We start from the raw sequence: 27,009 nt of genomic DNA, 5'->3' as shown, positions 1-27,009 counted from the left end.
AACACGAACAGTAACAAACAACTTATTTGGTTGAGAAAGCACACAGTTAACATCCATGTCCGATGCCTCGTCCACGTCGACAGGAACTTTAGGGGACTGACACACAGAAGCATTGTGGCCTTTTTTCCTACATGAATTACAAGTGGCCCAACGTTTTGGACATGCGGCCCTGTCTTGCTGTACGAAACAACGTGGACACGAAGGAAGTGCGGAACGAACCTGCTTTTGTGGTTGCTGTTTTCGCTGCAAGCATTGCGGCCCAATGCGACGTTGTTTACGCAAGTGAACGGCCACCACATCTTCGTTCTCCTGTGAAACAGGCAAATTGTCCGTGTCGAAAGTTGACTGTACAGCGCCTACATCACACCACGCGTCTATTTGCGCGCCAGCAGCATGAGACGCTTCAAAGGATTGAGCGATGCTTAGAACTTCCGACAACGACGGGTTTGGCAGTTGTAGGGCACGTTGCCAAACTTCTTTATCAGGAGCAAGCCGTACAATAGCATCCCTAACCATTGAATCAGCATAAGGCTCATGATGAGTGTCCGTGATGAACTAACATTTCCTACTCAGACCGTGTAGTTCTGCCGCCCAAGCCCGGTAAGATTGATGGGGCTGTTTACGACACCAGTAGAAAGCCACGTGGGTGGCAATGACGTGGGTGTTTTTTCGGTAATAGTTAGACAATAAGTCACACATTTCTTGGAAGGACAGAGAGGCAGGTTCCCACAGAGGGGCTAACTGAGATAGCAGCTGATAGATCCGTGGGGAAATACAAGATAGAAATAACGACTTACACATAGGAGTGTTGACAACACCAAAAGCCAAGAAGTGTTGCTGCAAACGCTTCTCATAATCCTCCCAGTCTTCAGCGGCCTCGTCGTAAGGAGGGAATGGAGGCGGAGAAGAGGAAGACAGACGATGAGTAAGCAACGTCAACAATGCCTGAATAGCAGCCGTCAGCTGTATTTGTTGTTCAATGAGCGCTTGCATAAGCTGTTCCATGTCTGCCTCATCACTAACACACAAATCCACAACGCAGTGAAAATATCCGACCTCGTCGCCAAAAAGTGTTATAATCTTTAATCACCAATAATTGCATGGATATTCAAACACACTCACTTAGAAACAATAGCTGCTCACATGATAACAACTCAGTATCTCTTATTCGACTGCCATGCCGTGACATGCGGCCGGTGCCATTCGTAGCTAGGTGGCGCTCCCGCGCTCAGCCGAGTTGCGGAGCGCCTCTATCGCCATTTGCGCGTACTGTCGTGGCGGCACTGTTAAATGTCGTGACACTGTCACAACAAGTAAAAACAGTTTTCCAAGAGATATGATGTTACAGATTTTTTAAAGCTGTGGATTTTGTTTATAGCCTTTAGGTTACTTGGCAGCTTATCAAACAAATGTGAACCTGAGTGATATACACCTTTCTTGCACAGTGTGGTATAACAATGATGTCTGTGTATGTCACTATTTGCCCCTGTATGGTGTTCACGTACAGATTTATTTTGAATAAATACATTTCCATTTTTTAGCATTCTTTTTTTTAGGAACATTACAACTTCTAGTATATAGATACATGGTAGGGGTAGAATCCCCAGTTCTTTAAAGAATGGTTTGCATGATTTTCGGCTGTTAGCATTTTCCATTATCCTCACAATCTTTTTTTGTTTCTGGAATGTGGTTATGCTATGAGGAGAATTTCCCCATAATATGATGCCATATCTCAATAGGAAGTGTATGCAAGCGTAATACACTGCTCTAACTGTTTCAGGACTTGTGTTGTTCCAAATAATCCTCATCGCATAAGTCATTTTGGATAATTTAGAATTTAATGAAGTGATGTGGGAATTCCATTTAAGATTGTCTGGTAAGTAGGTGCCAAGAAATTTTGTTTCAGTGACACTGTTAATTCTTTGGTTTTCCATGGACATGTTTGGTTTTAATAGGTTTTTATTTTGTTGTGTATGGAAGTGTACGAGGACTGTTTTTTGAGGGTTTATCAGTAATTCATTCCTCATAAACCACTCTGTGACGTTTTTACTTGTGACTTTAGCATTTAAACTTAGAGCCATTTCATTTTCACCTTCAATTAATATGCTTGTGTCATCTGCAAATATCACTGGTTCGGAGTGTTTAACATGTAGGGGGAAGTCGTTTATGAAAATTAAGAAGAGAAAGGGACCTAAAATTGAGCCTTGTGGTACACCATGGGTTAATGTGGAAGGTTTCAATTGATAAGCTTGGAGTTCGTTTTTTCCCATGTTTTTTACCTCTGTTATCTGAGAGCGATTTTCTAGGTAGGATTTTAGCCACTCGTGTGGCAGGCCTCTTACACCATACCACTCTAACTTTCTTAGGAGAATTTCATGGTCTATTAGATCAAATGCTTTTGTTAAATCCAGAAAAATCCCTGAAACATTTTTGTGATTATCCACTGAATTTAAAATACGATTTATGAGGCTAAAAGTGGCTGTTTCAGTACTGCACTGAGGCCTGAAGCCATGCTGACATCCTGAAACCTTCTCTTTTTTTTTTTTTTTTTTTTTTTTTTTTTTTTTTTTTTTTTTTTTTTTTTTTTTTTTTTTTTAAAGAAATCAGTTAGTTGTAGCAGAACTAGTTTTTCAATGATTTTTGAAAAACCTGATAGGAGTGACACAGGCCTATAGTTGATCATCTGCTGCCGATCGCCCTTTTTGTAAAGGGGTACAACTTTTGCAGTTTTTAACTGTTGTGGGAAAATACCACTTGATAGTGAAGAATTGCATATATCTAGCAGCGGTGTGAGTATCTGTTCAGCTGATACTTTTATAATATAGTCTGGCACATCATCGACTCCGGCTGAATATTTATTTTTTAATGACTTAATGCTGTTTAACAGTTCTTCCCTACTTATTAGTTTCTTTCAGTGCCATTTCCTTCTCAGGAACTAAAAAAATAATAATAAAATAAAATACCTAATGCTTCAAAATATATTCCTCATGAAAATCTAACACAAACAATGCTGTGGCTGCAATGAGGAGCTTCATGGGTTCATCTGATGTGTGATGCATGCATGTCAAAACATGAAACTCTTTCAACATTCACCACACTTACTTACAAAATATATTTCTGAATATTACTGCTGTGGAAGATCACAATATCATGAACAGACTGCTAAGATATACATAAAGCAACCACAGGTTGTCAAATAACAGAAACATCTACCCATTCATTATCGATGATCCTTTGATTAGTCCAGGGTCTTGTGAATGCTGCTGCTTGAAACCTATCCAAATAACATCAATCAATCAATTTGTTTTTCTTCTCCAATGAAGCTAACTTCATCATCTTAATAAAATATTTTTTAATCAAAATTGTTTCATGCAGGAGAAATAACCTAGTCCTATTGCACCCTTTCTAATGTCACACATAAATGAAGCAAATATTAAAATAAAGATTAGGAGAATACAAAATGCAGTACAACATGAAGTAATACATTTAGAATAGACACCACTGTCCATTTACATATTTAGTAAGCAAGATCATTAGAGATGTAAGAATCAAAGTAGAAGTAAGAAGCAGAAATGCCCAAGCAAAAAGTGCCTTCAGTAAAAAGAAGAAGCTATTAAGCACAAAAATTAACAGCCCTAAAAATGAGGAAAAGGCTTCTGAAAATATATTTTTGGAGTGTGGAGCCATGTGGCCATGAAACTTGAAATCTGGGGACTGAGGAAGGAAAAGACAGAATTCCTTTAAGAAGTGATGTTACAAGTACATCCTGAAAATCACATGAACTGATAAGATGATGAATGATAGAGTTCTCAACGCATTCCAGTCAGCCCACAGCGACTGTTGCATCTCTCCAGAAGTTGTAAACTTTTTCAACTTCTTTGTGTGACTCCTGCTTATAAGATAAAAGAAAAAAGCAGATTACAATCCATTCCATAAATATGGCAATCAATGTTAAAACCATCATCACCAATCTCAAAACTGGATTTTCAAGCAGTCACAGAATTTCTTCGTAAGTAAACCTGCCCCCACTTTATGACACACTTTTGCAAACAACACAACCAAAGAAGCATACTGCAACAACAAATATGCAGGAACTGATCTTACATGTTAATATGTTTTTCGAGTCACGTAGCACCTTGTGGAAGCAGGAACATCCACTAGTGGCTCTCTGAAGTAGTACAAGACTGAGCAACTAACTTCAAGCCATAACTGCTCAGAAGCAATGCATTGTGAAGTAACTATAAGGAAAGCCACACTTGGACATTCTTCGAGTGCTGACTGGTAGGGAAACACAAAGCACATGTAATTTCTGTGGACGGTCACTGGAATGTGTTAAAAGAGTAGAAAAGAGAAGTTTATGGAAAACTATTAAAAATGAAAAATCTAAATTACTGGCCATCTTCTGAAGAAGTGGAGGGGAGACTCCTGAAAATAACAATAGAATTGTAAGTCAATGTGGAAAAAAGTGAAGGCACTAGAAGAAGGTTATGACGGAAATACATACATCAAATTACAAAAGGTGTCAGCTATAATTTCTTCAAAGTACTGAAGAAAAGGACAGGAATGAAGTTTGCTGTTATCAGTGCTGTTGCCAATGACACTTCTAGCAACCAGTTCTCAGACTAAGCATAAGGAAGGAAGGGAATGACAAATTATAAGGTTTCCTACAGCACATAAATTCAATTCATCACAACTTTGTTTTCATGAAAGAAGTGATAATGGAAAGGAAGCTACCATTTTTTCATAGTGTTGGTTTGGAAGAAAGCAGTTAGTACCAAGGGACAAAATGTTTACCACCAAACCTTTCATACAGAGCTGTCTCTATATGGTGATAGTCACCACTGACCAGTGCAGAGCCAATGCTACACAGTATTCATACCCTCTTAGATTCTGAAAGCTTAATAGGCAAACTAGAGCACCTGAAAACAGCATTCCCAAGCAATGGTTACAACAAAAATCAAATTCACTATAGCATAATGTAAGAATTTAATAATTATATATATATATATATATATATATATATATATATATATATATATATATATATATATATATATACTATAACTACATACTATATACTATAACTGCTAGTCTTTATGATCCAATATTTCAATTGCATCATACAGACCCGCCAGATTAACCGAGAGCACTAATGTACTGCTTACTGGATTCGGGAAGGCGCGCCGGCCCCATATCGAATCCACCCAGCCGATTAACGATGAGGGCTGGCGTGCCGGCCAGCCTGTGGTTTTTAGGCAATTTTCGACAATCCACTAGGTGAATACCGGGCTGGTCCCCATGTCTTGCCTCAGTTACACGACTCGCACACATTTGAAAAATGTTCGCACTATTTCATGGCTTACACTAGACACTGACTGCTGGGGTACACTACTTTCATCCCAGGGAGTCTGGGGTGGCAACAAGAAGGGCATCCTGCCACCCTCTGACACTAACACTGCCAGCTCCATGGTAACTGGGCCGACCCCACGTTGAAGTGGGACAAAAGCCCAAGCAAATGGTGATGATGATTTCAAGTGCAATATACTATTCTTAAATTTTATTATTGTTTCACTTTATGAGTGAGTGTTAAGTGCAGTACAACCTTTACTGATTTAGTACTGCTATTTGATTTGATTCATTTAGACACAGAGTGAATTGGCATTAACAACATTTTCGTGAACAACATGAAATACATTTACCATGACAAACTGAAATACTTAAAAGTAATGCATTCAGACCACTATATTTGTAATATTTTGAGCATGTACTGTAACCTTTGAATATACGTCTGGAGGATACTAATCCAAAAACTCCTCTCTTAGAATAAAAACTTGAAATATTATAGTGTTTGTAAACTTTGTAATAATTTATGTCACATTATGTACAGACATGGATGAGTGTGTGGCATTTTTGGAAATTTATTTCTTTTTCATTTCCCTGGGATGAGACGCATACCAAAGTGGGTTAAATATTAGTATAGAGAGTTGCTGGGTTCGAATTATGTAAAATTTTGGGCAGAATTTAATGTAATTGGACCAACCTTTTTTCCAAAAGTTCTCAATTTTTGATAGGTTTCAGTTGAGGGGTGTAACAAAACAGTGTCTGTCACTCAACTGCTCTTTGATTCTAATACAGCTGCACATTGCTCTAGTGCTCAACACATTTTTCCAATCTAAGGGATTTTTTTTTTTTAGGTCATCAAAAATGCCTTGCTGGAATGATTGCATAGGAAAGGAATCTCACAGAAGTGGTCAAACTGTATGGACATATCATTGGCGGTAAGGGCACATATAAGTGATTTACTTATGGAGGGTGAATTTACTGAGGAACCTCATCACTGAAAGAATATGAGATATGCTGATCTTGTAAGAGGCAAAATTTATTTGAATGATTCATCAATGTTTCAGTAACAAGCACAACCAAGAAACATCTGATCATTATTGGACGTGTCTTAACACATGATACAGATTATTTGCAAAGGTAACTGTGCTATCATTTATTTGAGAAAGAGAGTACTAATTAAACCAGTGGATTATTCAGAACTGCTTTATGGAAACTGTGAACATATGGAGATAAACGAGACTAGAATTTGATAAAAGCATATTAATTATCTTAGGAAGTAATAAATGCATTGTACGCAGATGACATGTCCTCATTTACTTCCTTCAGAAATAAGGTGACCAACTTTTCTGTATTTTCTGGGATCTCCCATATTACAGCAATTTATTTTTTTAATCTTCCTGGTTCCCTTGTTCCCTGTCAGTTTGTCGAGTATACTTCATCAGTGATCTCTGCTATGAATATTAATTTCATGTTGATTGCTTTTATTCCTAGTCTTGATAGTGTGTACTGTACTACTGGTTGGAAAAAAGAGATATGTTGCTTACAACAAATACCCTGAGAAGCAGTAGGTAGTATATCCGGTTCTCTGGACACGTTTCAGCATGCTGTTGTTTTCACCACGAATGAGTCTTATTACATACTTAAGCACTCTACAAAATTTTCTCTTGGTTTGTGGCGTTACACCAGAATATGATAATGTATGACACGATAAAAATGAGAAACATATGCCAATGTTTTTTGTAAGAAAGCATGATGTAGCGGTGTAGATGAAATTTATCGTGACTAACTCTTCTTTAAACCTTTAAAATCATGGTTAGGTGTTCATAATCTCCCTATAAACCAGGATGTTGTTCACCCTATACAGAAATAATGTGAAAATTTAGGTACACTTTATCATAGACATGTTTCCAGAGTAAGTTAGATGCACAATATATTTTGTTTATTAAATATAGAATGAGACTTGATTGTAAACTTTCCCTTCCCCCACCTTTCTTCCTCTTAACAAAACTGAGGCATTTGTTAAATAACTGATCACATACTAAAAATTAAAAAGAGGGTAAAATTACGGCCCAATAACTTTTTATTTAATATCTATACATGTGGTATCAGCTGCAAATTGTTTGCATGAAGACTGTTCATTAGTAAATCTCCACAAAATATGCACAGGAGGAAACAATTTATTTGCGGTCTCTTCTAGGATCATATATTTCAAAATTTTAATGATGAACTGCATCGAAATGCAGAATGCCCCTCTCTTAATCTCAGCCGCTTAAGTTGAGTGAGCATTTTTGTTACACATTTGTACTTACTAAACAAACCTGTGACAAAATATGATGACCTTATTTGAATATTCTCTATTTCATCACTCCATCCTATCTGGTAAGGATCCAGTAATTATGAGCAATACTCAAGTACTGGACGAAAAGGTGTTTCGTAATCTACATCTTTCATGGATGGACTATGCTTCAAAATGTTCAAATATGGGTGACTTCCTAAGGGACCAAACTGCTGAGGTCATCAGTCCCTAGGCTTACACACTACTTAAACTAACTTATGCTAAGAACAACACACACACCCATGCCCGAGGGAGGCCTCAAACCTCTGGCGGGAGGGGCCATGCAATCCCTGACATGGCGCCTCAAATCCTGCAGCTACTCTGCACGGCTGCTATGTTTCCTAAGTACTGCCGTAATGAATCTCAGTCTGGCATCAGCCTTTTCTGTGATAGTTTTATGCTGTCCTTTCACTTGCAATTGTCACATATTGCATACTCCTAGGCATTTAACGACTGCTTCCAAAGACTGTCCAACAATCACGTTATCATCCAATAGTCGGTATTTCCACCTGTTTATTTGCAATATGTTATATTTGCCTGTGTTTAGGGCTGGCTGCAATTCCATGAACCAAGTGTTGATCCTCTGCAGGTCTCCCTGCATTTTTCAACAACTTCGTAGCGTTGTGACATCTCTATACATAACAGTGTCACCAATGAACAATCATATGGAGCCTCTGATATAATCTATTAGTGCACTAGCTTCTGATGTAATCTATTAGTGGAATAGTTATGGTCCCATAACACATCATTTTCTATTTTCATGGAACTCTTCAATCTAATCACAAAGCTCATCCCATATTCCACACTAAGCACAAGTTTTTTCATTGGGTAACTGTGCAGTTACCTTCTGCAAGTTGAGGTACATGACATCAAGCACCACTATCTACACCTTCCAGGTTCTGGGTATTGTGTACAAACAGAGTGAGCTGTGCTCAACATGATCACTGTTTTAGGACTCCATATTAATTACAACAGAAGAGATTTTCAGTCAGCACAAAGTCACAATACACAAGCATTAGACATGGTCTAAAATTCTGCAATGGACTGGTGTCAATGGTATAAGCCAATATTTGTCTGTATGTGTGTGTGTGTGTCTCTGATAACAGGAATAGCACGTGGATTTTTGAAATCACTTAGAACACCCATTCCTCTAGTGACTTATGACAGACAGACGCTACAAGAGTTGTAATTTGTTTTGCATATTCTATATAAAACCATATACATATTTTGACAGGCCAAAATGCCTTTCCTTTTAAAGATGAATTAGTTGATTTTCTAGTCCATGGTCACTTATTTTGACATATTTTATTTTGGCCTTTGTGTGATAATTTAAAGGAGGAAGCTCAGTATCATCTTCCTCAATGAAACAATTCTGGAAAAAGGAACTTTGTATTGTGGCCTTCTCTCTAACATCCTCCATTTCAGTGCCAGTATGGTCACTGTGAGTCTCCATAGATCTCTTTGATCCATTTACTGATTCAATATAACATCAAAATTTCTTAGGATTTTCTGTCACTCTGGTGACAGAATTTAACTTTCAAATTTGTTGAATGTTAATTTTTGGTAAATTCAGTTTTTGTTTATCAGTGAGGCTTTAGCTGCATTTAAATCTGTAGAGAAGCTCTCTTTGTTTTTTGGTGCAGTTTTCTAACATCGCTGTCAAATGAGAGTGGGTATTTTCCATCCCTTTGCTCAGTACATACTTCTCTAAAGTGTAACAACATTATGAGAAGGAAAGTTGCTACTCACCACATAGCAGAGATGCTGAGTCACAGATAAGCACACCAAAAAGATTCTCACAATTGAAGCTTTTGGCTATTAAGCCTTTCTCAACAATAGGCGCACGCATGCATGTACACACACACACACACACACACACACACACACACACACACACACACAAATGCAACTAACACACACAGCTGTAGTCTCAGATAACTACTGAAACCACACTGCATTTGCATGAGTGTGCGTGTCTATTGTTGAGAAAGGCCTTAATGGCTGAAAGCTTTAATTGTGAGAGTCCTTTTGTTGTGCCTATCTGTAATTCAGCATCTCTGCTATATGGTGAGTAGCAACTTTCCTTCTCATAATATTGTTACATTCTATCCTGGATTTTCCATTGTCTAAAGTGCATCATACAACAATCTTGAACTTCGTTCATTTAAACTCAACTTTTTCAGCCTCACTCACAGATGTATGCTTAATGTTGACTGCTCAAGCAGTTTTCAATCTGATTCTTGTTGCACAATTTTGCTTTCCATTCATAAAGACACACATGTAGCCAGTGATGATATAATGGCCTTATGATTAATGGTTCTGTGCTCTACACTAACTGAGTCAAATAGTTCAAGCCTTTTGTAATGAAGATATCTGAGATGTTACCCTAATGAGTCAGTTCTCTGAATAACTGCTGAAGCGAATCAACAGATGAAGGTTGAGAACAAGTTCACGATTCCTTGTCCCTACTACCTGCCATAATCACTCAAGTCTCCCAGTCTACACTGGCAAGTTTAAAATCTTACCCTAATACTATAAAATGACCAGAAAATGTATACCCAAGCTTCTTCAGGTTTTCCCTGAAATGTCATGCCACTATTCTCCCCAAGGGAGTTGTATACCAGTATGGATACAGTACCCTTTACACAATATTTTGAAAGGTAACATATGTAAGCACCCTATAAATTCTATATACAAGAACTATAACATGGATTTTACAGATTATCAAAAAATATCTTCAATGAAGGCTTACAACCAAACTTGCAACTAAACAATTATTGAGAAACATAAATTCTGTAACAGACACAATGCATATTACATGTAAACAAACCTCTGAGCAATAAATCATGGAAATAGCCATGTTAATTTCCATAACAAAACAAAAGATAAAAGTTACAAAGTGTGTAAAATGTTACATTATTGATAAAATTACCTTTGGAACTTTATGTCTCATCTGAAAACTTAGGAGACAGAGACACTGAAATTCTTCCTAGTTTTGGTCAGTTCTATCCCAACCAGAAAATAGCCAGATCTGAAATATCAAAATTGCATCGTAATTTTGAATTCAAAAGCATAGGTGGTTCACAAAATTGCTCACAACAGAATTACTTTTTTATTACTTGTAAATTCTTATACAGAACATAAAACAGATGTAACCTATTCGTAGTAAAGCACAAAACTGCAAAACACCTGTTTGACAATCAGAATGGAAAAAGATGCTGAAATCAAATTAAGTAGACCATTGTCAACATGATATAAGCATCGTATTCCCATAAATAAATATCGATAGTTACTGTGAGCATTATTCTCAATCTGTGTGTTTCACATTTTTCTAGTTTTTGTAATGGTATTAACCTGCTTCAAAAGTGTGTAAACTAAAACCAGAATAACAACTCCAGCCTGAACCAGGAGGTTTTACGAGGTCTTTGACATAATGGTGCAGATGACGCAGTTGGTTGTCAGTGATGCTAAAGTGTTGATGATCACACTAAAAACTGTTGCCATCACTAATATATGTGAATATCCTAATCAATTGCAAAAGTGTATCATAATCTGGAATTAAACCATCTGGTGGAAAATGACATCATGGCCAAGACTATTTATTTAAAGGCAAATGTCAAACATAAACCTGCTACCAGACCCATTTTACAAGCTTGCACATGAAGAAGAAGCAGCAGCCTGTGAGATTACTGTCAAAACTTTGACATCGCAAAGCAAAGTACAATTAATTCAGCTACTCCTTCTTCACTTTGTCCAAATTTAGATACACTAAGGTAGAAGACTAGTGCTAAAATTTGGTCATAACCAAAAGGTATTAGAACAGGTAAATGAAGCAATGTTAGAGGTGATCTGTAAAAGCATTCAATTATCATTTTTAATCCACCTTCAAAACTTGTCTTCAACAAAATTATTTCACATTTGAGCTCCATACTAACCTCACTAGGCATTAAACAAGATGTGTCTGAAAACTTTGGTGAATGGTCCCATATGTTAAAAAATGCAGTTGTTAAGATGAGGCACCCATTGAGAGCTATGTCAGCAAGTGTGCAAATCACCAAAGCAAAGCAGTAGCTTCGTCACTAATAGAGTCATTGTAATTACTAAGGTCACTGAAAAATGGAGTGCAAAATGGAGCAACACATTGACACAGATTTTGGGTTCAAGTTAAGGAAAATGGTGATGGGGACTAATGAAATATTAGTGCAAGTGTACAGTGTCGATGCTTTGAGCAGAAGTGTGTGTCTGAGTGGTTTATACACTTTAGATATGGAAAAGAAGTTGTCGAAGATGAGCCACATTTGGGTCAACAATCAACAAGCACAATCTCAGACAGCATTGAACAGACTTGATGGATGTTTGTTGATGATGGGCAGCAATCTTTGAGAATGATAGCAGAAGAATTGAAGATAAGGAAATACAGTGCAAGCACTATTGTTCAGAAACATCTAAAAAGGTGGAATATTTGTGCCCAGTTTGTACCACACATGCTGACAGATGAGCTGAAACAAACCCAAATGGAAACATCTGGAGATTTCATCAACATGCATGACTATAATCCACAGTTTACGAATATCATCATTATAGGAGATGAGACCTGATGCAACCAATACAATTTGGAGACCAAGCAACAGCCAATTGCATGGTGATCATCATCTTCCCTGGCCCCCAAAAAATAGGTCGACTGATAAAATCCAACGTTAAGATGATGTTGATCACATTTTTTGAGAGAAAAGGGCTTGATCCATCATGAATTTCTACCTGGGAGTCAAACTATCAACACAGAAGCTTATGAGGGATTTTTTAAATGGCTGTTGCAATGCATCTGGTAGTTTTGACAGGATCTGAGCAGGAGTGTACAGTGGAATTTCCTCCACGGAAACACTCATTCCCACAGTGCAATCCATGTGGTCTACTTTCTCACTCAATGTGACTGTTCTTGTACAACCTCCTTATTCTCCAGATTTGGCATCAGCAGACTTTTTTTTGTTTCTTCACCTTAAATTAGCCCTGAAAAGCTTACACCTCGCAGACATTGTAGATATCCAACAACAACTGGCCAAAGAGCTTCAAGCAATTCCACAAGAAGCACATGCTGACCATTTATGACAGCTTTGAAACTAATGTCATGAGTGTCCAACCTACGTTTGCAATATACATTTCACTTAGCATTCAGAACTTCATTGCTATTAACATTCATGATATAATGTGAGAAAAACTGAAGACTCACATCTGCTACAACTGTGTAAAGGAGATGTGCTACATCCTGAAAAAACTTGATGAATTACACCACAAGAAATAATGACACCTTAATACTCTCTCCTTTCTCCTGATGTGCTGTGGTAAACAAGTTGTACCATGTACCAATCTTTGCATCGGAAACACACATTAAAACACCAACAGCAGACAGAATTAAGCACCCTGGCCAGCAGACTCAGTCCCTGTGCATGGGAGTGGGTGGACAGCACTGTGTGGTCTAGAGCTAAGTCCATCAAGAATACAGCCACACCATAAAAATCTCTTGAATACTGGCCACCAGGCAACTCAAAGAATCACGCAGGGATGGTCATCAACTTAGCCACCAAAGAACCACATACCAACTCCCTGTCAGTTCCCAGCAATAAAATCACATGAGCTGTGGCTAGACATTCTCCTAAAGCAGCTAAAAAACTCATACATGTATGCTTAACTGACAAAGAGCAGCATCTCAAGAAACAGACGAGGCAGCCTTGAGAGATTTGAGGGAAGACAGTGTATGATAATTCCTCCAGAAAACCAGTGCTATGAGCCCATATTGCTACCAAAAGAGCTCTACATGGAAAAGATGAAAAACTTTATAACCAACCCTATCAATGGCACATCAGAATAAGATATCACTAAGAATGTCTTTAAGAGAATGTTGACAGTTTTGATCTGCTGAAAGAGGCAACCTGGAAGTTATGTCTTTAAGGACTTATACCTCAAAGAACACATAGGCATTTTCAAACTCATAAAGAATGTGTACTCCTTTGTACCATAATCAGCAACATTGGGGCTCCACATATGGTCTTTCAAAGTACTCATTACGTATGTTCCCAATCCAAACCCCATATCCATAGCTCACAGGTGTTTCTACTGTGGCTTAGTCAATTTACCTTCATGACACCGATACACCAACATTTGATATGGTCCTAGTTGCCTGGCACACCAGATGAATCTGTAAAGCTAATCATTAAAACAATTCACGACAGACCCCTTTAGGCATGTTCTTAGCCATGTCTATTTTCTCTTTGATGGTGAATGCTACTTTATAAAAAGACCAATAGAGTAACATCTTATCCATGACATCACAACCAGCAGATGGAGCATTTTAAAAATGAAGCAATGAAATCAGTCATTTGGAAGACAAGTTGCCCTTTTTCTATTTAGAATTTGGTCACACAAAGAGACAAATTAGAAATTTTCTACACTGTCTAAATTCAGTACATTATAACATAACTCTTACCCAATCAGCCACATTATAGAGAAGTTCAGCCATTGAGCAAGCATGCCATTTTTCATAACATTAGTAGGTGCACAGCATATATTGTACACATGTAAAGAATAGCTGTCTTTATGTTACCAAGGTAAACATGTATAAGCAAAATTACCATTTAATCTTAGTTTAACTAAACAATGATAAAATAACCTAATACAATATGAGATAAAGCACTGTTTAACTAAACAGTAATGAAACAAACTTTCATTTATACCATTCTGTTGCCAAGGACAGATGTTCCCCACAGTAACGGCCCATTCAAAACATTAAACAGCACAGTTGTATCAGAAGCCAGCCAACTACTTATTTGATTACCAATTATCTTATAGACAATTGCCTTATTGTGGGCTTGTGCCACTAGCTTGTATTCTGGGTCATTTTTTTGCACACAACATAAATTTTTTCTCATCTAGCCTACTTTTCTTTATATTACTGCTGACCACCTCCACGTATGACGACTCAGTTTATCACTACGTTAGCTGAAACAATGTTGAAGGAATAGGTATGGGCTCATAATTGTGAAACTACAATGGAACAGTGCAAAGCAATTTCATTTGCAGTTGGCGTGCTTTATACATAGGTTTGCCCACTCGAGGCTTAAGGGGTGTTGCATATTCCACTTACCTGGCAATATTATAACTCTCCATTTAGTATGTAAAAGTCATTTTGGATTAAAAGTTAAATTTCCATACAAATACAAGTTAGTTGAAAAACTAACATAGTCATGCTGAAGATTATAACATTAAAAACATTATAGGAACCCTCAGGCGAAAACAAATAATGGCAGAAGTAAAGGCAAAAATCATCATATAACTGAGTCATAGACAGGCGCACAAACAGGGACATCCTACCCAAGATCTTTCACACCCCTCCTAAAGTGGTATTCCACTGCCTATCCAACCTACACAATTTTCTGGTCCATCCGCATACCACTCCCATTCCGAACCCCGTGCCACAGGGGTCATACCCTTCTGGAAGACCGAGGTACATGTGCACAGTTCACTCTCCCAACACTTTCTACTAAAGTCTGGTCACAGGCTTTTCCTATCCCATCAGAGGCAGAGCCACCTGTGAAAGGAGCATCCCTGCTGCAGTCACTGTACAGCTTTTTGTGTCAGCATGACAACCAGCCAGCTGTCCATCAGAACAAATGGCCACAGGCAAATTGTGGCCAAGAACAAAGTTGACCATCCAATGGCACAACATGCTTGAATCCAATGGCTGCTTCACAATGCTTGCCATCTCGATTCTTCCCTCAAACACCAGTTTTTCTGAATTATGAAGAGAGAAAGAGAGAGAAAGGGGGAGGGAAGGAGGGAGAATGTATATATGTGAGAATGTAAGTGTCTGTGTATGTACGTGTGTTTATGTATATACACTCCTGGAAATTGAAATAAGAACACCGTGAATTCATTGTCCCAGGAAGGGGAAACTTTATTGACACATTCCTGGGGTCAGATACATCACATGATCACACTGACAGAACCACAGGCACATAGACACAGGCAACAGAGCATGCACAATGTCGGCACTAGTACAGTGTATATCCACCTTTCGCAGCAATGCAGGCTGCTATTCTCCCATGGAGACGATCGTAGAGATGCTGGATGTAGTCCTGTGGAACGGCGTGCCATGCCATATCCACCAGGACATGCAGACCGCGTGAGACGACGCTTCATCCAGTCCCAAACATGCTCAATGGGGGACAGATCCGGAGATCTTGCTGGCCAGGGTAGTTGACTTACACCTTCTAGAGCACGTTGGGTGGCACGGGATACATGCGGACATGCATTGTCCTGTTGGAACAGCAAGTTCCCTTGCCGGTTTAGGAATGGTAGAACGATGGGTTCGATGACGGTTTGGATGTACCGTGCACTATTCAGTGTCCCCTCGACGATCACCAGTGGTGTACGGCCAGTGTAGGAGATCGCTCCCCACACCATGATGCCGGGTGTTGGCCCTGTGTGCCTCGGTCGTATGCAGTCCTGATTGTGGCGCTCACCTGCACGGCGCCAAACACGCATACGACCATCATTGGCACCAAGGCAGAAGCGACTCTCATCGCTGAAGACGACACATCTCCATTCGTCCCTCCATTCACGCCTGTCGCGACACCACTGGAGGCGGGCTGCACGATGTTGGGGCGTGAGCGGAAGACGGCCTAACGGTGTGCGGGACCGTAGCCCAGCTTCATGGAGACGGTTGCGAATGGTCCTCACCGATACCCCAGGAGCAACAGTGTCCCTAATTTGCTGGGAAGTGGCGGTGCGGTCCCCTACGGCACTGCGTAGGATCCTACGGTCTTGGCGTGCATCCGTGCGTCGCTGCGGTCCGGTCCCAGGTCGACGGGCACGTGCACCTTCCGCCGACCACTGGCGACAACATCGATGTACTGTGGAGACCTCACGCCCCACGTGTTGAGCAATTCGGCGGTACATCCACCCAGCCTCCCGCATGCCCACTATACGCCCTCGCTCAAAGTCCGTCAACTGCACATACGGTTCACGTCCACGCTGTCGCGGCATGCTACCAGTGTTAAAGACTGCGATGGAGCTCCGTATGCCACGGCAAACTGGCTGACACTGACGGCGGCGGTGCACAAATGCTGCGCAGCTAGCGCCATTCGACAGCCAACACCGCGGTTCCTGGTGTGTCCGCTGTGCCGTGCGTGTGATCATTGCTTGTACAGCCCTCTCGCAGTGTCCGGAGCAAGTATGGTGGGTCGGTCTGACACACCGGTGTCAATGTGTTCTTTTTTCCATTTCCAGGAGTGTATATATAACAGAGGGAAACATTCCACGTGGGAAAAATTTATCAAAAAACAAAGATGATGTGACTTACCAAATGAAAGTGCTGGCAGGTCGAAAGACACACAAACAAACACAAACATACACACAAAATTCAAGCTTTCGCAACAAACTGTTGCCTCATCAGGAAAGAGGGAAGGAGAGGGAAAGACATGATGTCTGCTTGTGTCTGTATATGTGTGGATGGATATGTGTGTGTGTGCGAGTGTATACCCGTCCTTTTTTCACCCTAAGGTAAGTCTTTCCGCTCCCGGGATTGGAATGACTCCTTACCCTCTCCCTTAAAACCCACATCCTTTCGTCTTTCCCTCTCCTTCCCTCTTTCCTGATGAGGCAACAGTTTGTTGTGAAAGCTTGAATTTTGTGTGTATGTTTGTGTTTGTTTGTGTGTCTTTCGACCTGCCAGTGCTTTCGTTTGGTAAGTCACATCGTCTTTGTTTTTTGATATATATATATATATATATCTCTTTATGAAGGTTGTTGAGATTGTGGAGGAATGCAGATAGAGTGTCCTCATCCTCGATCCAGATTGCAAAGATGTCATCAATGAATCTGAACCAGGTGAGGGGTTACGGATTCTGGGCAGTTGGGAACGATCCCTCTAGACGGCCCATGAACAGGCTGCCACAGGATGATGCCATATGGGTGCGCATTGCCGTAACCTGGATTTGTTTGTAGGTGATGCCTTCAAAGGAGAAGTACTTGTGGGTGAGGATACAGTTGGTCATAGTAACCAGGAAAGAGGTGGTAGGTTTGGAATTTATCAGGTATTGGGAAAGGTAGTGTTCGATAGTGCCAAAGCCATGGTCTTTAGGAATGTTAGTCCAAAGGAAGGTGGCATCAACAGTGACAAGCAGAGCACCAAGTCATAAAGGAACAGGAACTGTGCAGAGTCAGTGGAGGAAATGGTTGGTATCTTTTGCAGATGAAAGGCCGAAGCTGTTGCTCTATGAAAGCAGAAATTTTCTCGGTGAATGGGGCATCGTGGGTGATTGCGTTTGTGGACTTAGGAAGCATATAGATAGTAGGAGTGGAGGGAGTGATAGGGGTGAGGGGAGAGATGGACTCTAGGGAGAGGTTCTAGGATGGGCCTAAGGATTTGAGAAGAGACTGGAGTTCCTGCTGGATTTCTGAAGTGGGATTACTGTGACAGGATTTGTAGGTGGATGAATCTGAGAGCTGGTAGAGTCCTTCTGCGAGGTAATCCTTGTGGTTCAAAACAACAGTTTTGGAGCCTCTGTCAGCAGGTACATTTATAAGCCTTTTTAGGTGGTGGATTGTGGTTCTTTCTGTGAATGTAAGGTTAGCCTGCATGTTGAGAGATTTGAGGAATGATGGTGAGACCAGGTTCGAGGTTAAGAAACTCTGGAAAGTCAACAGGAGTAATTTGGGGGCAGCGGGAGTGGATCTTGTATGGATAGAGGGGTGAGCTGAGTTGCGCAGGGTTCAACATTGGACTGTGGTTGAGTCTGTTTGGTAGCATTGGTGTTTCCATTGCACTGATCAGGAGAAAGAGAGAAGGTCTTCAACAAGTTCAGCTTGATTGAATTTGGGAGTGGGACAAAATGTGAGGCCTTTGGAATGGACTGATACTTCTGTGGGCTAAGGCTTTGAAGGAAAGGTTCATGACTGTGTTCTTGGTCTGCTTAGACTCTGGATTCTGTATGTAGGCAGTTTTTGAGGGTGGGATAACTATAGTAGGTTTGCAAGGCAGGATTTGTCAGTTTTGGCGGGATGTGGGCAGGTTTAGAGGTTGTTGTAGAGATGGTGGATAGTGATAGTCCAATGTGGGAGTAGAAGGTGAACAGGTTAGAGAGTTTTTTGACATGGTGTTGTGCATGGTGCTCTAGTTTCTGGAGAGCAAGAGTTTCCATGTGTGATAGAGGATCCAGGAATTAGGGATTACATAGCAGCAGAATTTTATGGATGGAGAGGAGGTATTGTAATGAGGTTTGGGCCTGATTGACATGCTTTTGCAGGACTATGTTGCTGAGGGTTAAGGACTGGCAGAATCTTAACAGATGGAGGTCATTGTGAAATGAGGAGTTACAGCTGGAAAGGGGTAATTTAGTGATAAGGCCATTTTGGGGGATTTCAAGAGCCAAGCAACAATGCAGGAACAGTACATGGACTGGGTTTTGGCTGGGGATAAGGAAACATCTCTGTACTGGTGCAGATGGAAGGAGCAAGGATCCACGGTGGAGGATAAAAATGCAAAAAAATACGTATACACTCCTGGAAATTGAAATAAGAACACCGTGAATTCATTGTCCCAGGAAGGGGAAACTTTATTGACACATTCCTGGGGTCAGATACATCACATGATCACACTGACAGAACCACAGGCACATAGACACAGGCAACAGAGCATGCACAATGTCGGCACTAGTACAGTGTATATCCACCTTTCGCAGCAATGCAGGCTGCTATTCTCCCATGGAGACGATCGTAGAGATGCTGGATGTAGTCCTGTGGAACGGCTTGCCATGCCATTTCCACCTGGCGCCTCAGTTGGACCAGCGTTCGTGCTGGACGTGCAGACCGCGTGAGACGACGCTTCATCCAGTCCCAAACATGCTCAATGGGGGACAGATCCGGAGATCTTGCTGGCCAGGGTAGTTGACTTACACCTTCTAGAGCTCGTTGGGTGGCACGGGATACATGCGGACGTGCATTGTCCTGTTGGAACAGCAAGTTCCCTTGCCGGTCTAGGAATGGTAGAACGATGGGTTCGATGACGGTTTGGATGTACCGTGCACTATTCAGTGTCCCCTCGACGATCACCAGTGGTGTACGGCCAGTGTAGGAGATCGCTCCCCACACCATGATGCCGGGTATTGGCCCTGTGTGCCTCGGTCGTATGCAGTCCTGATTGTGGCGCTCACCTGCACGGCGCCAAACACGCATACGACCATCATTGGCACCAAGGCAGAAGCGACTCTCATCGCTGAAGACGACACGTCTCCATTCGTCCCTCCATTCACGCCTGTCGCGACACCACTGGAGGTGGGCTGCACGATGTTGGGGCGTGAGCGGAAGACGGCCTAACGGTGTGCGGGACCGTAGCCCAGCTTCATGGAGACGGTTGCGAATGGTCCTCGCCGATACCCCAGGAGCAACAGTGTCCCTAGTTTGCTGGGAAGTGGCGGTGCGGTCCCCTACGGCACTGCGTAGGATCCTACGGTCTTGGCGTGCATCCGTGCGTCGCTGCGGTCCGGTCCCAGGTCGACGGGCACGTGCACCTTCCGCCGACCACTGGCGACAACATCGATGTACTGTGGAGACCTCACGCCCCACGTGTTGAGCAATTCGGCGGTACGTCCACCCGGCCTCCCGCATGCCCACTATACGCCCTCGCTCAAAGTCCGTCAACTGCACATACGGTTCACGTCCACGCTGTCGCGGCATGCTACCAGTGTTAAAGACTGCGATGGAGCTCCGTATGCCATGGCAAACTGGCTGACACTGACGGCGGCGGTGCACAAATGCTGCGCAGCTAGCGCCATTCGACGGCCAACACCGCGGTTCCTGGTGTGTCCGCTGTGCCGTGCATGTGATCATTGCTTGTACAGCCCTCTCGCAGTGTCCGGAGCAAGTATGGTGGGTCTGACACACCGGTGTCAATGTGTTCTTTTTTCCATTTCCAGGAGTGTATAACATAGAAATACATGCGAAAAAATTCGAGAAAATACACCAAAATACGTAGGTAAAATCAGGAGCAGAACAGAATGGATGAAGTATAGGGAAATAAGATGAACCTGACGGATGGGCCGATGGAAAAAAAAAAAAGAAAAAAAAAGAAAACTGAAAACAGTAGTGGTATACAGGATGGAATAAAATCCATTAGGCAAAATCAAACACTGGAAAATACAACAAGGAATGATGACAGTATTATGAAAAGGATGGATTACTACTCATCATATAGCAGAAATGCTGAGTCACAGATAGGGAAGACAAAAATTCCGTCAAACAATAGGCTTTCGGCCAAAAGGGACTTCATCCAAATTAGACAACATACATATGCACACACTTGCAAATGCAACTTATATACACATGACCAGGGTCTCTAGCTGCCAGGGCCAGACTGCTAGCGGCAGAACATGACAGGAGAAGCAATTTGGGTGGTGGGGGTAAAGAGGAGGCTGGGGTGAGGAGGGCAGGGTGGGGTGAAGGACAGTAAAGTGCTGCTTGTGGGAGCATGCAGGGATGAGGTGGAAAGAAGGTACAGCAGCTAGGGAGGTTAAACTGAGGGCAGATGGAGGGAGAGGGGAGTGGAGGGAAGAAAGCACAGCAGAAAAGGAGAGAAGTAAGAAGACTGTGGGTGTGTTCGTGAAGACAGACAGCTTGTTGGCTGTTAAGCCCACATAGAATGCAGCACAGTGGTTGCACCTTAGCTTGTAGATCATGTGACTGATTTCACATGGTAGCCCTGCCTTTGATGGGATAGGTGATGGTTGTGACCGGAATGGAGTAGGTGGTGGTGGGAGGATGTATGGGACTGGTCTTTCATCTGCGTCTGTTACAGAGACATAAGCCATGAGACAAGAGGTCGGGAAAAGGGATTGTGTAGGGATGTGCAAAGATATTGTGTAGGTTCTGTGGGCAGCAGAAAACCACTGTGGGAGGGGTGGGAAAGATAGTGGATGGGACATTTCTCATTTCAGGGCATGACAAGAGGTATCAAAACCTTGGGGGAGAATGAGATTCAGTTGCACCAGTCCTGGGTGGTACTGAGTCACAAGGGGAATGTTCCTCTGTGGCTGGACAATGTGAATTTGAGGGGTGGAGGATGACTGGAGAGATAAGGCATGGAAGACCGGTTTCTCTACAAGGTTGGGAGGGCAATTACAATTTGTGAAGGCCTCAGAGAGACTCTTGGTATGTTACAAGAGGGACTGCTCGTCACTACAGATACAACAGCTACAGGTGGCTAGGCTGTAAGCAAGGGACTTCTTGGGATGGTATGGGTGGCAGCTGTCAAAGTAAATGTATTCCTGGTGGTTGGTAGATTTGACATGGACGATGAAACTGATGCAGCCATCTTTGAGGTGGAGATCAATATCAAGGAACATGACTTGTTGGGTAGGGGTGGACCAGATGAAGTGAATGGGGCAGAAGGTGTTGGCCAGTTACTGTGTTCTCACTGAGAGAACCTCTGCTTTCTGTAACTTACCCTCTTACACAGACGATAGCAACCATTTCCTCCACTGACTCTGCAGGGTCCCTTTCCTTTACCACCCAGTGCCTTGCTCATCACTACTGATGCCACCTCCCTTTACACCAACTTTCCTAATGCCTATGGCCTTGCCACTATTGAACACAACTTTCTCCAACACCTGATGAATTTCAAATCTACAGCCTCCTTCCTGGTCACCATTCCCAACTGTATCCTCACCCACACTTACTTCTCCTTTGAAGGCATCACCTACAAACAAATCTGGGGTATGGCAATGGGCACCCACATGGCACCATACTCTGCCAAACTATTTATGGGCCATACAGAAGAATCCTTTCTAACCACATAGAATCCCAGCCTGGTCAGATTCATTGATGACATGTTCATGATCTGGATTGAGTGAGAGAAAACCCTATCCACATTCCTCCAGAGCCTCAACACCTTCTCCCCCATTCATTTCACCTGTTCCTCCTCAACCCAATGAGTCAGCTTTCTTGATGTGGAGATTCACCTCAAAGGTACCTCCATCCATATCAAAGCTACCAACCATCAGCAACACCTCCACTTTGACAGCTGCTATGCATTCCATATCAAGAAACCCCTCCTACACAGATTAGCAACCCGTGGCCACCATGTCTGCAGTGACAAGTGACCCCTCTCCAAATATGCCAAGAGTCTCTTTGAGGCCTTCACAGATCATTATTACCCTCCCGAAATTTCCTCTTGTGACTCAGTACAACCCAGGACTGGAGCAACTCAGTCACATTTTCTGCCATGTGTTTGATTACCTCTCATCATGCTCTGTAATGAGGAATGTCCCACTCCTTATCCTTCCCACCCTTCCCACAGTGGTTTTCCACTGCCAACCAAACCTACACAATATCATCATCCATCCTTACACACTCCCTGCTCCCAATCCCATGCCTCATGTCTCATGTTCCTGTAACACACCTAGATGCAAGACCTGTCCCATACATCCTCCCACCACCACTACTCTGGTACGGTCACTAGCATCACCTATCACATCAAGAACAGGGCTACCTTGAATCCAGTCATGTGACTTACAAGCTAACCAGCAACCATTGTGCTGTGATTTATATTGGCATTACAACCAACAGGCTGTCTGCCCACATGAATGGCCATTGACAAACTGTGGCCAAGAAACAGTTGGACCTCCCAATTGCTGAGCACATTGCCCAACACAACAATCATTATTTTAATCACTGCTCCACGGCCTTTGCCATCTGGACCCTCACTACCAACACCGGCTTTTCTGAATTGTGCAGGTGGGTACTATCCCTGTAATACATCATTTGTTCCAGCAACCTTCCTGGCCTCAACCTTCATTAGTCATTGTTGTACACTCACCTATTGCTTTCCCTGTTCTCACTCCATCACTGCACAGCCCTCTATTCCACCAACACAGCCAGTCTTTTTACTTCTTTCCTTCTCTGCTGCCCTTCTCCCTATCCGCCGCCATCCTTGTAACCTCCCAACTGCGCCAAGCTGCCCTACCCTCTCTCCACCTCATTACTGCATGCTCCCTCAAGCAGCACTTTATCGTCCCCCACCCCTACTCTGCTATCCCTCCGCCTCCTCACCCCATACTCCTTAGCCCCACCACCCAAATTGCTTCTCCCATTATGCGCTGCTGCTGGCAGTTTGGCCTCAGCAGCCGGAGACTGTGGTCTTGGGTATCTGAGTTGTGTTTGCAAGGGTTTGCATGTGTATGTTGTCTCATTCATATGAAGGCCTTTTTGGCTGAAAGCTTACTTGTCTGACAGTATATTTGTTGTGCCTATCTGCAACTCAATATCTCCAGTATACAGTGAGTAACAACTTATTCTTTTCATAATGTTAATCTTCATATACACTGCTTAATTAGCAAGGTCTATCATTTTTAAATGCAATAACATCATACATCTTTACACAGTTTATATCTACCATATGGTGTACCTACACACATTTTGTTTCTGTTTCATCATACATATGAACACATTTATTGATTAACTAATTAGGTTTTTTCCATAGTTTTGCCTGTAATTTAATTTCCATCACAGCTACACAAATTCCGATGACAACAGCAGAAAGATCAGCTCATTTTCTATAAGGATGATGTACCACTTGTATGAGGGAATGCTGAACAATAATGTCTCTGAACTTTATATGTGAAAACTCCGAAAGGTTTTCAAATAAAACAGAAGTTGTTAATGTTCTATAACTTTTTTCTTCATGTATACAGCAGAAGGCATGACACACCAAATTAAAGAGTTCAATGATATGATTACTTTGATATATAGGTCACTCAAGAAGTGAAGTACTTAGTTAGTTAATGAGTATAAAAGAAACCTGTAATGGTATTAGTATAGTATAAATCTTGTTACAGTTACAATAAAAAGTTGTTACAGGTTCTTTTCCACTCATTAACTAATTAAAAACTGGCACTTCACTTTCATAGTCCATTTATATCAAAATAATTGTCTCACTGAACTCTCTAATTTGTGTGCCATGCTCTTTTGTATGTTTAGTAATTTGTGCTCCATTTGAAAAAATGTGTACCACAACGATAGCCTTTGTGCCAACTGCTAATGCCACTCATGGTGTCATGTCCAGATGCTGAGTAGCCTATCAGATAGACGTGTGTCTGCCACAACCACATTGCTCCAGCTATCTGCCACCAAAGGGCTCCAAACTGCAGCATGTAACATGGAATGTGCAACATAACCGTCAGTGTGTCACAGACAGCACTCTGTAATCAAGTATCGAATTTGAAGAGTTCATGCACATCTTGAGCACCCTCTCCTTCTGTAAGGCAATCCCAGACCACACATGTGTGATGAGACATCTTTAACGATCTAATGCCTTCGTTTCACTGTCATCGATCATCCTCCATACCTTCAACGCTTGGCCTCATCCGACTTTAATCTGTTTCCAAAACTTAAAGAACACTTACAAGGACTTCATTTTGACAATGATGAAGCACTGCAAGCAGAGGGCAGGTCAGGCTCCACCAACAAAGTCAAACATTCTCCAGTGACGGTACCAACAAATTGATCCCTCATTGGGAGAAATATGTTCATCATCAGGGTGACTATGTATTGAAATAGATATGTAGACATGAAGAATAAAGATGTAGACTGTTAAAAACATTTGTGTTATTTTAAAAGCTTTAAGAGTTTTCACATAAAAACTCTGGAGGCATTACTTATCGGCATGCTCTCATATGTATGCTGTACATTTTCAAGGCGCAATTAACGAAGGCTCTCACTGTGTGAAAATTGCTTTGACTTTAATTACAACTGTGGATGAACTATCCACCCAAAAATTTATTATAAAATATCATTTTAATCAACACAACAGCGAACATCTTGTGGTATCTCTTTAAGTTTTATGATACCAGTAGCACGTAAAAACAGAAAGCTGTTCATAAGACAGGTGAATGATCTTACCAGTTGCTCATCGCAATTAAGGGAAAACCCCAGTATTCAAGGGTGGCCATACCTGTGGGCATGGGGAAGCCGTGTCCCTCCTGCAACCCACCCCCTCCAACGGCTAGATCCCAGTGAAAGGAAAACATATAGTGTAATCGGGTGTTTTTCTTTCAAGAAATGATTTATAATTCGTTATTGTGCAGGTTTTTAAGAGTCAGAACTGAAACTTTGTTATATCGATACTTACAAGTTGTCATTCATCTTCCAAAATATTAAAAATACTGCATACTCACAGGTCTAGGCCCCCCTACAAACTATCCTATAGGAGCCCTTGCCGGTACTGTCAATAACAGAGGACTGCCATCTTCTCCTGCTAACTGGAGTCAGTCTCCTGGGCATGTTTGAAGAGGCAAGACGTCTCACTTCAAATTGTGATTTAGCTGCTTGTTTCCCGACCTTATTTTGCTGTGACTCGGGACTGTAACTCCAGCACAGCTATGAACAGATACAAGCGGTATTTATTTAAATTTGTAGTAATTTTCAGAGCTTGAGTCATATTTAGATCGAAATAACAATAGGAACTAGACCTTCAGCAGTCCACGATTAAATGTGTGAAACTGACTAATGGACAGAAACAAGTTTTGATTGATAATCTCGTGACTGGGCGACATTATTTATAAGCCATACCTATACATATAACCAATACACATTAAAGTTCGCTTTCTGCTCACAAGGATTTCACAGTGACGTTTCTCTAATGCCCTTTTCTCATTTAACAGACCACATACATTTTCTCGTGGTGGAAGTGGAATAAACAATACACCCATTTTGTTTGCATTGGACGGTCCATGTATGTTTTTCATCTGAAGTGAGAAGTAAAACATGGTTCTCTTTTCAGACCACTCTTCCTCCTCTGGATAACATTTGCAGCTGTAGGTCTATACTCTGCATCCTTACTTTTCGTCTCGCATCTTCCACAGTCTTACAAAACGCAGCTTCGTTGGAGACCATCTGATTCCTACAATAGGTCATTTTCGTCCCGCCAGTGCTACTTTAAAACGGTAAGGTCGTGCACACAACTTCCGTTCTACGTCACGATTAGCCTAAAGGCCCCGTAAATGATCCAACGTGTTTGACAAAATCGCTCTTATCTAGCCACGTTCTATCAATGTTTGTCAGTTTAGCTTCTCAAACAGACGCTGTTAGTGTTCATGAGTATTTTGACAGTAGTGAGAACGGTCACAAATACAGACAAAGTAGTCCTGGCATTGATTTTGGCACTGTGTTTGAAGAAGAAAACATGACCCTTGTCCAGGGAATGATTAAAATGAGAGATTTACCCACGGAAATCTGCCAAAGGAAATATTACTCTCAGAACCCAATGATAACATCAACTTTCTTTG

The 27,009-nt window shown here is 41.6% G+C and overlaps 1 protein-coding gene across 3 annotated transcripts in view; it reads right to left on the bottom strand.

The window, feature by feature from the left end:
• Window positions 1–27,009, bottom strand: part of LOC126457600 (uncharacterized) — a 212,267-nt gene that overhangs the window by 183,763 nt on the left and 1,495 nt on the right. Inside the window, exons 2-3 of one of the 3 annotated variants that reach the window (XM_050094046.1) lie at window positions 25,900–26,101; window positions 10,611–10,709 (exon numbers count right to left, since the gene is read on the bottom strand). The exons of 1 other annotated variant lie outside the window; for it this stretch is intronic. The gene's annotated coding sequence lies outside the window, so the exon portion shown is untranslated. The remainder of the gene's footprint in view (window positions 1–10,610; window positions 10,710–25,899; window positions 26,102–27,009) is intronic. One more of the 3 variants, XM_050094045.1, reaches the window with a different exon arrangement.

The sequence above is a fragment of the Schistocerca serialis genome, chromosome 2, assembly GCF_023864345.2.
Source record: "Schistocerca serialis cubense isolate TAMUIC-IGC-003099 chromosome 2, iqSchSeri2.2, whole genome shotgun sequence".
In the NCBI taxonomy this organism is placed as follows: Eukaryota; Metazoa; Arthropoda; class Insecta; order Orthoptera; family Acrididae; genus Schistocerca; species Schistocerca serialis.
Note: the sequence above shows the minus strand (reverse complement) of the source record. Positions and strands in the feature narration are given on the sequence as shown.